We start from the raw sequence: 12,821 nt of genomic DNA, 5'->3' as shown, positions 1-12,821 counted from the left end.
GAACACATCGCGGCAGAGATGAGAGAACAGAAACCTCCGCTCCGCCGCGCTCGGGGAAGGCACGGAGCTAGACATTTCACCAGCTGTTTCGTGTCATTGTCCAGGTTGTAGGGGTTGGTTTTGCTTGGTTTGGGTTTGTTGGGGTTTGTTTGGTTGGTTGTTCGGGGTTTTTGGTTTTTTTTAAACCATTTTGCAGTTCTAATCAAAAGATGCACGTCCCACTTTAAAAACAACAACAGCACAACACAACCCACGACGTTGCCACCCACATAAATAACAGCTTCTGCCCATAGCGTAATCCTCTTCGGGTTGTTCCCAGTTAAAAACAAGTAACGAAGTCTCCCATCAGCGTAACTTTACCGCTGAAGCTTTTAAAGCCTTGTTAGGGAAGGTTGCTGTAACCCTCCCTCCTTCCCCACCTCCAGCACTACTCCAATTCAGGAAAAGAAATTCCTAGTAAAGCCCACTTCAACAATCAGTTCAAGACATGGACAGGTCTGTAGGGGCTCATAAATTACACAGGAATATTCTCTGAAGTGCTCTTTTAAGTTGAAAATGTTACAAACCTTCCAATTTCTAGGTTTGTATGTTTATTGTAATATCTTTTTGTTCAATGAAACTAGCTAAAGTTTTTTTTTTGTTTGTTTGTTTAGACAAAAGGAAACACAAAATCCCCAGAGGTCTTTAAGGAGGCGTAAATACAAACATACAAGCAAACTCAAGCTCTCCCCTCCCACATATCTGAACAAACCCCTTCTAGTGAGTGACGGTTTATTAAAATCTCCGTGCTGTGCTGAACATCACTGTAATGTGTATTTTGGAATGTAATGTCTTACACAGATATGTACCCTGTGTTACATTCCGAATGCAGTATTGACAGAAGTGCTGGCAATCGACCTTTGTAAAACACTCGCATCGTCAAAGTAGTGTGATGACCCCTCTGTGTTTCATTCTATGGTTTTCTGGAGCATGAGAGTGCTTTATGGTGACAGAGCCTGTGGCATTGCAGTGAGAGTATTTTCCTTCCTTTTACCACTATTTACTGTGGTTTAAAAACCAGTTATCTAGTCCCTCTGATGGTGACCACACTACACGCTGAATTACACAAACACAGAATCTCTCTTCTGTGTTCAGACTTAGCTACTAAACCAGCATTCAGGAAATAGTTTTCAATTTAGAAGTGAAGTTCATAGTTGAAAAAGCGGGTGTCAGTATGGTTCTAATTAAAATGTAAAGACTCGTGCAGAACAAGGCTTGGTACTATGGTAAAACAAGGGCGAAAATTCTGTCATTGCTGCTTTCATTGCTTGATATTCACACACCAGTGGAAAAGAAGGGGCTTTTTCCCTCTCCTTTTTAACAAATTCTTCTGCTTCCTGAGCTTGATTCATTAATCCTGTGGCATTGTATCTGCCAGATTCAGCAATTCTATTGATCAGCATCATTGTTAAGAAAAGAAAATAAAAAAATAATGTTGATTTTGGTCATTCCCACACTTGTTATCCTGAGCATTTTCATGCTCCAGGCAGTGGATTAGAGCTCCAAAATGACAAGAGAGGCCTGTCTGTTTTCCATGGATTACTTGCTACAGACATTCACTCTGCAAAGGAATTCATGTCACTTTGAGATTATTTGGAGAATTGGCCTAATGAATTATCCTTTTGTATTGAGCACACAATTAGAAACAAAACACAAAAGATGCACCATATTCAGGACTTTATAAAGCACATCATTTTACAACGATGTTGTTACACTCAATTTACTTCTAGTTGCATAAATCAGGCACAGCTACTTCTTTTATTTTTTTTTTCTTATAAGATAGCACAAAGCTAAAAACCTATCTTTCTCATGTTGAATGAAACTGTAACACTCCAGACTATTTTACATCAATCAAATAAACATACCATGTCCCCAGTCAATATATATTATCCACAGAAAACATATGGACTAGATACAGTGAATACTAACTTGTCCAAGATTGCATCTGAGAAATATAATACGGCACTATTTGAGGAGAGATGAGACTTTTTGCATCCTTCAAGTGAGCAGCCACTCACTTTTTGCCTTCCTCTGTGGAATATGACAGTCCAAAGACATAGGAAAGGGTAAAACCTGATCCTTCTGCTATTTAGCTCTAAGTAGTGCTAATCAGCTAGTCAGGAGAGCATATGCTACACCCCCTTATAAGGAGAGGGGCAATGGCAGCACTTCAGTGGTGCTTGAAGAGGCTTTATATCTCAAAGGCACCCTTTGCCATATGGTGCTTCTGCCAAGGCGAAACTGGGCTCTGCTTGGAAGGAGTGATTTGGCCAAAGCTCTTACAGCCAGTGCCAGAAACGTCAACTCTGGAAATTTAGGGTGGTCAACGACTCACTTGCAAATAACAATCTATTCACCTTTTTTTCTTTGGTCTTTTGAAAGAGATCTAGCTGCTGAATTTAGAGAGACACAAAAAAATAAAATCCAAACTTTCTCAGTTCTTCAGATGTTCTTCTTATCCCCTGAAAAAATGAAGACTGCAGTTATTAGCTTAATGAATTTTTCCATGATTGGGAAGCAAGTTCAAAAGGAATAACAGTTCTTCTGCATCTTTTCCCATATTTGTTGCAGATTTTATTTTCTGTAATGGTATTTATAAGACATTCTATATAGTGTTTTATGTTTCAAACCCCAGATAGGCCCTTGTGGGCTCTGTTTAACATTTCTGGTCTCATGCTGTGTTGCATTATGATTTGGAGGTTTTTTATGCCACCTTCCAATATGTGCAGCAACTTCACATTGATAGATCTCACAAAAAGTTATACTTGGATGGTTCTGGGCTTTCACTGTTGACCATCCATGCAGAATTACTCTAACAATCACTTACAAGTTGGCATCATTTGGAACTTCTCATTAACTCAGAAATAGTATTACTTGACTCATGATTACTTCAAACCTTGCTGCTTCCTTTGATTTTTATGCTTAGCAGCTCTTGAAAGCTTAACTGCTCTAAGAAAGTCGTTAGTGTGCTTTAAAAACGTACTTCTGTTTTCAGGATTGTTTCCTGTGTTCTGGATGAGTCATTACTTGTTTATATGGATGTGATCAGGTCCTTCTCAAAACTACACAGGAATTACCAGAATCTGGTTTTGACACTTGGTACTAATCCAGTAATCCTTGAGACAAAAATCCCTTGGGTCGAGTGTGCAATTTCCGGCTAAAAACAGAGAAAAACCCCAAAACTTTTCATTCTGCATCTGATTGCTAAAAACCACCTTAGAGAGCACACTCATGCAGGAAATGTGAAATCTTAACTCAGATACACTCCCTGCTATTTTTGTCTAGAGCAGGTGAATTGCTTGATAAGGAGAATGTTTACAGTTCTGCAAAGGGTCCCTTTGAAATTCTCCAGTTGTATGTATAATGATACTCTTAAAGTGCTTCCAAATAACTGAATCATTATTGGTCCAAAAGGAGGCTTAGTCTAGAAAACAATTTTAAGTGCATTTTTCATGCGATGTGTGAGAGACCCAGAATGCTGTGTCACAACCTAATGACTTCAGAAGCAAATCTCCTGTAAGAATATCCAGACATCATCTGCCACATTTCACCCTTATGTCGCAGGCTGACACTCTCTCATGTGGGATGCTACAAACTCATTGTGGAAACATGCTAGGAACATGGTGAACAAGAATGTTTAAAAATAACCCTTTTTGGGCATATGAAAGGGGTTGTTTTTCACACAGTTGCAGTGCATGCACCTGCTAATGGAGTAAAAAGAATCATCAAGTGGTGCTGGGGAAAAGCAACAATGCAGAGGAACTTCAGATTCTGGCCTCTCTCTTGAAGGAAACTTGTCGTGGAGCTCTACCTCTGAAGTTCGAATCATTTGCCTATGAAAGACAGGAATCTAAACCTGGAGTCTCTGACATAAAGCTTATTGCTGACACAATTGTTCCCTTCTTCTCATGGAAGAAAATAAAGCAAAAAGGATGAAACCTACCAAAGGCCTGTACAGGGAAGAAAAATGTTTCTGATAGCCAGACCTGCTGAACTGGATATCAGCTATTATTTTTGCAGTGTTGATGATTATCACATTAGCTCAAGCGGTTATAAGTATCTGTTTCCACCTGTTTTTAGGGGATTTAAAATTCTGTTGAGTGGCACTTTTTGAGTTCTGAAGCAATCACAGAGCAAAGTTATTTAAAAATGCATCAGCAAAAAGAGATGTGCAGGTGTAGAGTTTAAAATTTTGTCAAGCTGGAGTTGCCAATATCACAGGCTAGCATTTAGATCTGGAAATATTCTTGCTTTTGGAAGTCTAGACATGTCTTTTCCCAGGTCTCCCATGGGCTACGTTGCATTTGGTAGCCTTATTCAAATCTCCTGAATCTATATAAATCTGTAACATTTCTTATTATAGAATGTGATTGGGTTGTGAACCACACCAGTCAGTGTCTGTGTTCTCTCAATAACACTGCATCTTACCATCTTGTCATAATCAACTTTTCCTTCATTTCTCAGGAATAATGAGACTGTAGTCTGTGTGATGCTAGTACTTTTGGCAGCATAATGGGATCTGTATCAGTATGATGTGTTTTATTCACAATGCATTCAGGTCTATTAAACACCTCATTAAATTCTTCAAAAATTTTCTTTGCATCCTGTTCTGTAGACAGGTTACATGCCTGTCTGAACAGCAACATTTTCAGATTGCTCTTCAAACCTAAACAAATCTTTTCTATTCCCTTGGCCTCTGCTGCCTGATGTTCATCTCAGACACAGATGTACAGCACCTGTGATATCCTGAGCCATGGTAAGAAACCCACCTTAACAGCTCAGTGCCAGGCATGTGACTCTAATAGAGTTACAAAAAGTTTATTTTCCCCAATTCCTGGTATGGGTCAGTAGCTTCTGTTTTCAATGGATTAACTCCAGGGTACTCATGCAAATTGAACAAAACTACCAAGTCTTTTAACTTCCAGGCACAGAGACTTCTGACTTCTGTCCCTCTAATTGCTTACATTTATTGGCTGTTGGGCCTTCACTGAGGAAGTACTGGACATATGTTTTTTTTACAGGAGATGAGGGAAATGCAAAGAAATATTTGATGTTCTAATTCTTCAGAAAAAAAGCCAATTCAAGAGAAATCAAGAGGAAAGGAAAAGGGAAAGGGAAAACAGAAGAAACAGCAGCTTGTTGGGGGAAATCTAATCAAGCTGGAAGTCTCCTCCCAAATGAACAGCTGCAGAATCACTTGCTCCTCTATCCCAACAGATTTAATGGCTGGTGGATCTCTGAAAAGACAGATTATAAACCAGTTCTGTCCTTTTCTCCACTACTGGCTGTAAAGACAACTTGCAAACTGTATTGTATATAAATGAATTACACATTCAGCTACTTTGGCCTTCAAATCCAATTTTGGCTTTTATCACCAACTTTCTTTCCAAATTGGAACAACTGACAATATATAAAATATTTTCCTGCAAAAAAACTCAGCAAACCACTATGGTCAGAAAAATAAGACATAGATTAGGTCAGGATTTTCTGCTTGTCTTTGAAAGTCATCTTATGTTCTGATTTGCATCTTTGGGCCCCTGTATAATTTTCAAGGTCTGATCCTAAGGGATTTCCTCAAGGCTGCACACTAAGATGTTAACGTGACAAGAAATTGATCCGGCATTTCTTTTGTACTATACCAACATCCACATCCTTACCTCTTCATTTGTCATAGTATGCAAGTAATTCCTGTCAACCCTAAAAGTCCCTCCTTATCACTCTGTATACAGAAAATCCCCAGTTCTATTATATCTGGGATCCATCATGGCCAACCTTTTGGCCCTAAGTAATTTTGCTTAGTAACATTTAGTGCCAACTGTCAAAGGCTTGAAAGACATAACACTATCTTTTGTGCCACCCATTCATCACATCACATCACTTTAAATAGTCCAGGTGAAGTGTAGCAAACCACAAACTGATAGTGTGTGCATCATCTGCTATGATCATCATTCTTTTCTGGACCTTTCTTCTATGTTTTGTTTTTTCTTCTTGTGCTGAGTGGTTCATTAGTATTAGTTCATTAGTACGACAAAAAATCCAGTATATGACAAACCCAACAAAAACATAACCACCAACTGTCATCTTCATATATATTCCCTATTTGAGTATCTACACTGGAAAACCTTTTAATGAGGATGCTTTTTGTCGTAGATGAATTGCAAATCAAATTCTGCTGAACAGGGTGTGTGGGTGAAAACTGTCTTTGGAAGATCAAACAATACCACACAAACACAGGGGCTAAAGAGTCAGTTTATGGCTTCTGATTCAAAAATTGTTAGGTATTTAATCACTGCTCAGATAGCCTGTGGAAACTGGGAATGGTAAGTAAACTGTGATAGCTTAGGAAAACTTGGTTGAGCTTTCAAAAATTTGACCTCTGGGAATGCTTTTAGAGTCAGCAATATGTATAAATGTGTGCTAGAAGGGGAGAGAGGGGAATTCAAAGAAAAACAAGGTCTAAGAAAGCATTAACTAACTCTCTCTTTCCCTCTCTGAATCCCCAGTGAACAGGGATTCCAGCAGGGGAGGGGAACTTTATCCCTCCTCCAGATTGCTTTTGTTACTATTTCAGAAAATCTTTACACTACATTATTTTTCTATTTGCTTTTCTGACATCAGACTTCATGATATTTTAGGCAGGTAAATACAGACATTGGAAAGAAGGATTCCTTCTCTCTGCTGAAGTGTTGAAATCCAAAGCAAAGTTAGGATGAGGCCACACCAGTCAGTCACATAAATCTTGCTTGTGGAAATCCAAATGCAGGTTGGACACATGCACGTACATATACCATTAGAGAAATTTTCTAGAAAAATAACCGAAAACCCAGGTTGGTTTCTGTTTCTCAGGAATTCCAGAAATACTTCAAATACTTTGGTACTATGACAATTTTAAGTGCATGCAGACAGAATAACTACAAAGAGCGTCAGGTACTAAAACAAATGTCCCTGACTCTACAATGAGGATTTTTACACCAGTACTTAGTCTTGGAGAAGGTGTAGTCAAACCCAAACCTGAACAGTTGCAGTCCCCCTTCCCTCTTTTCTCTCCAGGCTCATCTGGGGCATCTCCCCCTGTGACTGGGGACTAACAGTAGTGCTAGAGGTGTAAAAGTGGCAAAGGAAAGGGAACATATGGCCAGATGCAGGGAGGAGCGCTGCACCAAGCCAGCCTGACACCTTATAGGAGATCGTGTGATAATGGAGACCTGCTGACACTGTGTAACATCTTTTTGCTCTCTCAGAGCCTGCCCTGTTCCCTGTAACTGAGAAGGAAAGACGAAGATGCTGCTACTGCCAGTAAATATTTCCCTCAACCGTGGAAATTCTTAATTCTGGACCAGAATTAGCTGCTTAGCATACTTAGCAACACCTTAGTGACTTGTGATCAGACTAGGAAGGAAAGAAATTATACACTAATAAGCCAGCTTCTCTGTGCATGCAAGGTAGTTTAATTAAAAGATATGTTATATTATATCAAAATAGTCATGGAAAAAGGCTGGACTCATATAGGCCAACTATGTATCTATATATATACATATAAAGACAATACATGTTCCATACTGGTAATAGAACATAATTAGTATAATTAGCAATTTTCATTTCCCCTGGCATTTTACAATATCTCACAGATTAATCTCTCAGGTTTTCTTTTTTGCTCGTGATTTTTTTCTTTCTGTTTAAATCTTATAACATCATGTACTAGTTTCATGAATCTCTCAGTCAAATTCTTAAATATCTTAAATATTTCCTAAGTTTTACCTACAAACTTTTTAAATTATAAATGTGTCTATGAAGGTTGCTTTTCTTCTATCTTTTTTTTATTTTCTTTTTTTTATTTTAGTGTTTGTCTATACCTTCAAGTGAAATGGAACAAAAATATGTTCATAAAGACAAAAATTCCATTGTTTGTACTGATCAGCGCAGACTAGGCAGTGAGGGGGAAAAATGGAGGCATCTGTTGAATACAAATGAAGGCAGCAGGTCAGTGTGTGAGTTCTTAGGTTCTGAAGCTACTTGTCATTTGCTTTTTGACTGAAACCTCACTGCTCCTCTCCCCCTCCACCACAGGACAAAGTTAACTTCACTCCAGGAAGGTTACTTGACATGAAACTGCAAAATGTGATGCATGCAAAAATCAGTCTTTACCCATTTGCAGCAATGTTCCATGTCAGATTTAAGTTTGCCAATGACAATTTTGTTCTAAACACACCATTTTAGCTGGTAAAGAACCTTTAAACTTCTTCTGTGATGTGGCTAATAGTGTGCCTAAGCCTAGAATTAGTGTCCTTAAAGGTTTTACTGTGGTGGCAGACCCGACTCTTCGGAGAGCTGCCTTGTGCCCAAAAGGTCTATTTTGTGCTTCAGCAACAGGGACTTTCACAATAAATTGTGAAATTTGGAAGGATAATAGGAAAAAAACAGCACTCCATACTTCAAATGGATCTTGCTTCCCATTTTTCTTCCAAAGTGTTGAATGATACATGACATCATAAGATGTGTAGTAATTTTCCCTTCTCTAGAATAAATGGGTTCTATTTCTGAGAAAATGTATTAAAGACAAATTTTACTGTTACCCTGATGTCATTCCCTAGCAAAACAATTCAAATGCAATTCCTCTGGATTCACACTGATGTAACATAGAGCAGAATGTGGTGCTTGAAAAAACAGCTGTCACCTTATGGACAACTTATGAAATATCTTATTTGGAAATAAGTGTTCTTCTGTGCCGTTTATTTCCCTGTACTTCTTTTCTCCAGGTCATTTTTTTCTGAAGACAGTGTTTTAAAACAGAATCACTGTTGTTTCTTAAGAATTTATCTGCTTCTCCTCTTATTCCCCACCTGACATCATAATCCTCTGGTTGTGATATAATAATCATTTTTACAATGACCAATTGTGATTCTACAAGCTGGGCTTAAAATCTGATCCAAGAAATGCCTTTTACTCTGATATCTTACATAACGTCATATCAAATTTTGTCTCAAGAGATAATAATTTCAACCAAGTGACATCAATTAAGTTTTCATACAAGGGAGTGGTACACTTGGTATAACTCCCTAGAGATAAATTCCTCCAGACTTTACAGTTTTATGATTTGACCTTTAAAAATATTTCCACTTTCTGCCCAATGCTTGGTGATACAAGCCTAATGATTTTGTTGAAGAAAAAAACATTACATATACAGTTAAGTCCAGTCTCCCACAGGAGTTAAAAGTTGCAACAAACAGAAGCTCAAGGAAAGGAAAATCAAATGCAAATATATTTCTCATGAATTGTTCTATGAATTTCAGATACCATAGTGATTTATGTGAATAACTTGAAAAGCAACATCCTACTTGACAAGTGCTGAGTGAATACCCTTCTAAAGTTTGCAGTCTTATGTTTGAGGATACAGTTTCATCCTGTATTTTTGTTCTGAAATTCAGTGGTTTCTCTGTTCATCCTACCATCTTTGGCAGCTTTAACTGGAGTTATTCATGGGTTTCAAATTATGCACACGGTTTGCTGGATCTGTGCCCATGTGTGTTGAAATTTTGTAAAGAGTAGGACAGACAGCACAATCCAGAATCAGGGAGAGCCAAGTTTTCTTCTCTAGTGCACTTCAAACTTCAAGGAAGGACCTCTGGGAAGAATAGGTGTCTTGGGAAGCAGGTTATCAGATGCTGCGTAAACTAAACCTGACCTTCTTGACAGCTGACAGCATTTGAAAATTGAAGATTATGCTTAAACTTAAGCCAGCTGACTAACTCAGCTGGATGCAGGACCAAGATTTCTAGAATCTCAAAGTTTCATGTTTAAGTAGACCATTATAACAAGATTTGAACTGTAAATTATTTTTAACAAAAATTAAACTCTGGTTTGTTTAAAGGACTCAATTTCAATGTTTTCTTCTATAACAGATATTTCTAAGGATATGACTTCTTAATTTAAATACTCTGCTTTTTGTAAGACACTGAACATACAAATGAACACGTGAGAGAAGTAAACGAATATTTTGTTAATAGTTTCTACTGCAATAGTTATTTTAAAGTTGTTATTTCTCATTAAAGATCATAGAAGTTTCCACAAGTTTTATCTTGCAAAATCAAGAGAACTCTGGCCTGTGAAGGAACTATTTTGTTCTCAGTAAGATGTCCTACTATGTTAAAATGATCCATTTGGAGTGCCCAGCTCTAGAACTGTTAAAGTGAATTTCTCTGTGCTATCATCTCCATGAAAGCCGTGTGCACACAAGATGTGTCTCACAGACCAGAAGATGGATCTCTGATGACATGAATTAGTGCATAGCATGTGTTGCTTTGGAAAACTTTGTTTCATATTGAACACTGGTTGATGATACTTTCCAGTAATATCACATTACAAAACTGATTATAAAAATACCGCAACCACATTATGGATAAAGTTATTATCCATTCTGTTTGCCACACCAATGCCTTACCATGCAAATCCATCCTAGATTTATTGACCGCAAATTATTGTATATGTGAAATAAATGAGTTGGAGAAAGAAGCATATCTTTATGGCTTTCAGCACATCTCCAGTGGAATCAGCATGAAAAATGCAAAAGCTATTTCACTAATCTCTTCCAACATTTTGTATCTGAAACAGTCACTACCTCAAAAGCTGTATTTCTTCACTGATCGCGTTTTCAAGGCTTCTGAAACAAAGGTTTCAAAGTATAGCTTAGGACAGGGATTAAGTTGTTTGCTTGTTTGTGTGTTTCCTCTTTTTTTTTAACATATTGTATAGTTCAGTTACTGGAAAGGCGAAGTTTGAGACTGTTACTGTTGTTTTTGCATGAAATTGATCTGGGCTCCAGCCAAATTCTGGTCTTATTCTTGTTAAGGCAGAGACATTCAGATGAAAATTAAGATCCTTCTAATGAAATACACTGGAGGATTAAGTTACAAGTGGCAGGACACATTACCTTATTTATCTAGTTGTGCTTGCGTGATTTGCTAGACCAGTCATTATGAAAAATGTTCCTTATGCAATCTATTTTCAAGACTATTTGCATTAAAAGTAACATGATTGAGTACACTGCTTTGCTCATAGTTGAGATATGCTCCAATGTTTATATCAAACCAATTAAACTGTGTTGTTTTAAAGCAATAAAAGTGGTTCTGTAATTTCCACATGTTGTTCTCTACCATTTTCAAATCTGGAAACTAGGAAATAGTTTGGAAGTTTTGAGCATGCTATTTCTTCCTCAATTTGAGCACATTTGACTTTAATTTTATCTTGCTCTGATTTGTGCTATAAAATATTCTAGATCTCTTATGTGTGTGTGATCTAGAAAAGATCTTTTATTTTTCTAATATGTGGAATAAAGATACCTAAAGCGATACTGTCATTGTTACTGTTATTGTTATTTCAAGCATTTTTCTTTCTTAGCATTATAATGGTTGTACCTACAATGTTACAGGTAAAAGTCCCTGAGCAGCTACATTAAAACAATTTACTTGCTGACAATCACATCATTAACATCCTCTTGCTGGCAGTTGAGAAATGTATTACATAGATCCCCTTGACACATCTGCTCTTGTGCAATATGTACCATCATCTTCAAAAGTATGTATTAATTCTGAGTGCCTCCATCTGAACCAAATTAAAAGATCCTGAATTTGCAATAATGGGTGTCCTAAAAACTGTTTTTCATAGAATGTTACATTTGGAGCCAAATAAAGTTAACTACATTTTTGGAAACCTCTTGGAAAGCATTAATTGTGGGTTTAAATTTGGGTAATTAAGCCATTTAAAATTCTGTTCTATGGGGTCTCTATATGCAAGCAGACAAATAAGGAAGGGTCTTCCTTTCAATATCTAAAATTGCAAGGAACATATTTCTCTATGGACTTCTGGTACCTTCTGTAGAAACCTTTCCTTTTCATTCCTAAGTTTTCTTGTGTGGGGTTTGTGAGACCCCACCTGGAGTGCTGCATCCAGCTCTGGGGTCCTCAGCACAAGGACACAGACTTGTTAGAGCAGGTTCAGAGGAAGGCCATAAAGATGATTAGGGTGATGTAACACCTCTCCTATGTAGAAAGGCTGGGAGAATTGGGGTCATTCAGTCTGGAAAAGTGAAGGCTCCAGGGAGACATTATTGCAGCCTTCCAGTACTTAAAGGAGTTACAAGGGAACTGGAGAAGGACTTGTCCAAGGATGTGTGGTGATAGGACAAGGAAGAATGGCTTTAAACTGAAAGAAAGTAGATTCAGGTTGGATATTAGAAATAAATTCTTTACAATGTCAGTGGTCAGGCACTGGAATGGGTTTCCCACAGTTTCAGATCACTTCAAGGTAAGGTTGGATAGTACTTTGAGCAGCCTGGTGGAAGGGGTCCCTGCCCATAGCAGGATGGTTGGAACTAGATGATCTTTTAGGTCCCTCCCAACCCAAACCATTCTATGATACTATAATTCATGCAAGCTGGAGCACCAAAGGCCTATTCAAAGCTAATTTGAGGTTAGAGCAAGACATGGAAAGATTTAGGGAATGGAATTGCCTCCAAGGCCATCAGGAGCATTTTTTTACCATAAGTGGGGTGTAGCAAGTTCCTTTGAACATTGAGCTTTAATGGGACTAATATTACCAGCCTGGGAACAGCTGTGGGTGTATGGAAACAGCCTGGGGAGCAGAACAGGTAGCTTAGTACATGGATAGTTATATATAGGGGATTTTTCTCAATATGGAACATCTTAAGGCTGCTCAGCAGGTTGCATGTTTTGAGGCTTAGGCTGTAGGGCTGAGGTACAAGTGCTGTGTGGCTGTGAGTTGTTATG

This window comes from Parus major, chromosome 1A (assembly GCF_001522545.3).
Source record: "Parus major isolate Abel chromosome 1A, Parus_major1.1, whole genome shotgun sequence".
NCBI classification, from domain to species: domain Eukaryota; kingdom Metazoa; phylum Chordata; class Aves; order Passeriformes; family Paridae; genus Parus; species Parus major.
This window is presented reverse-complemented; position numbering follows the sequence as displayed.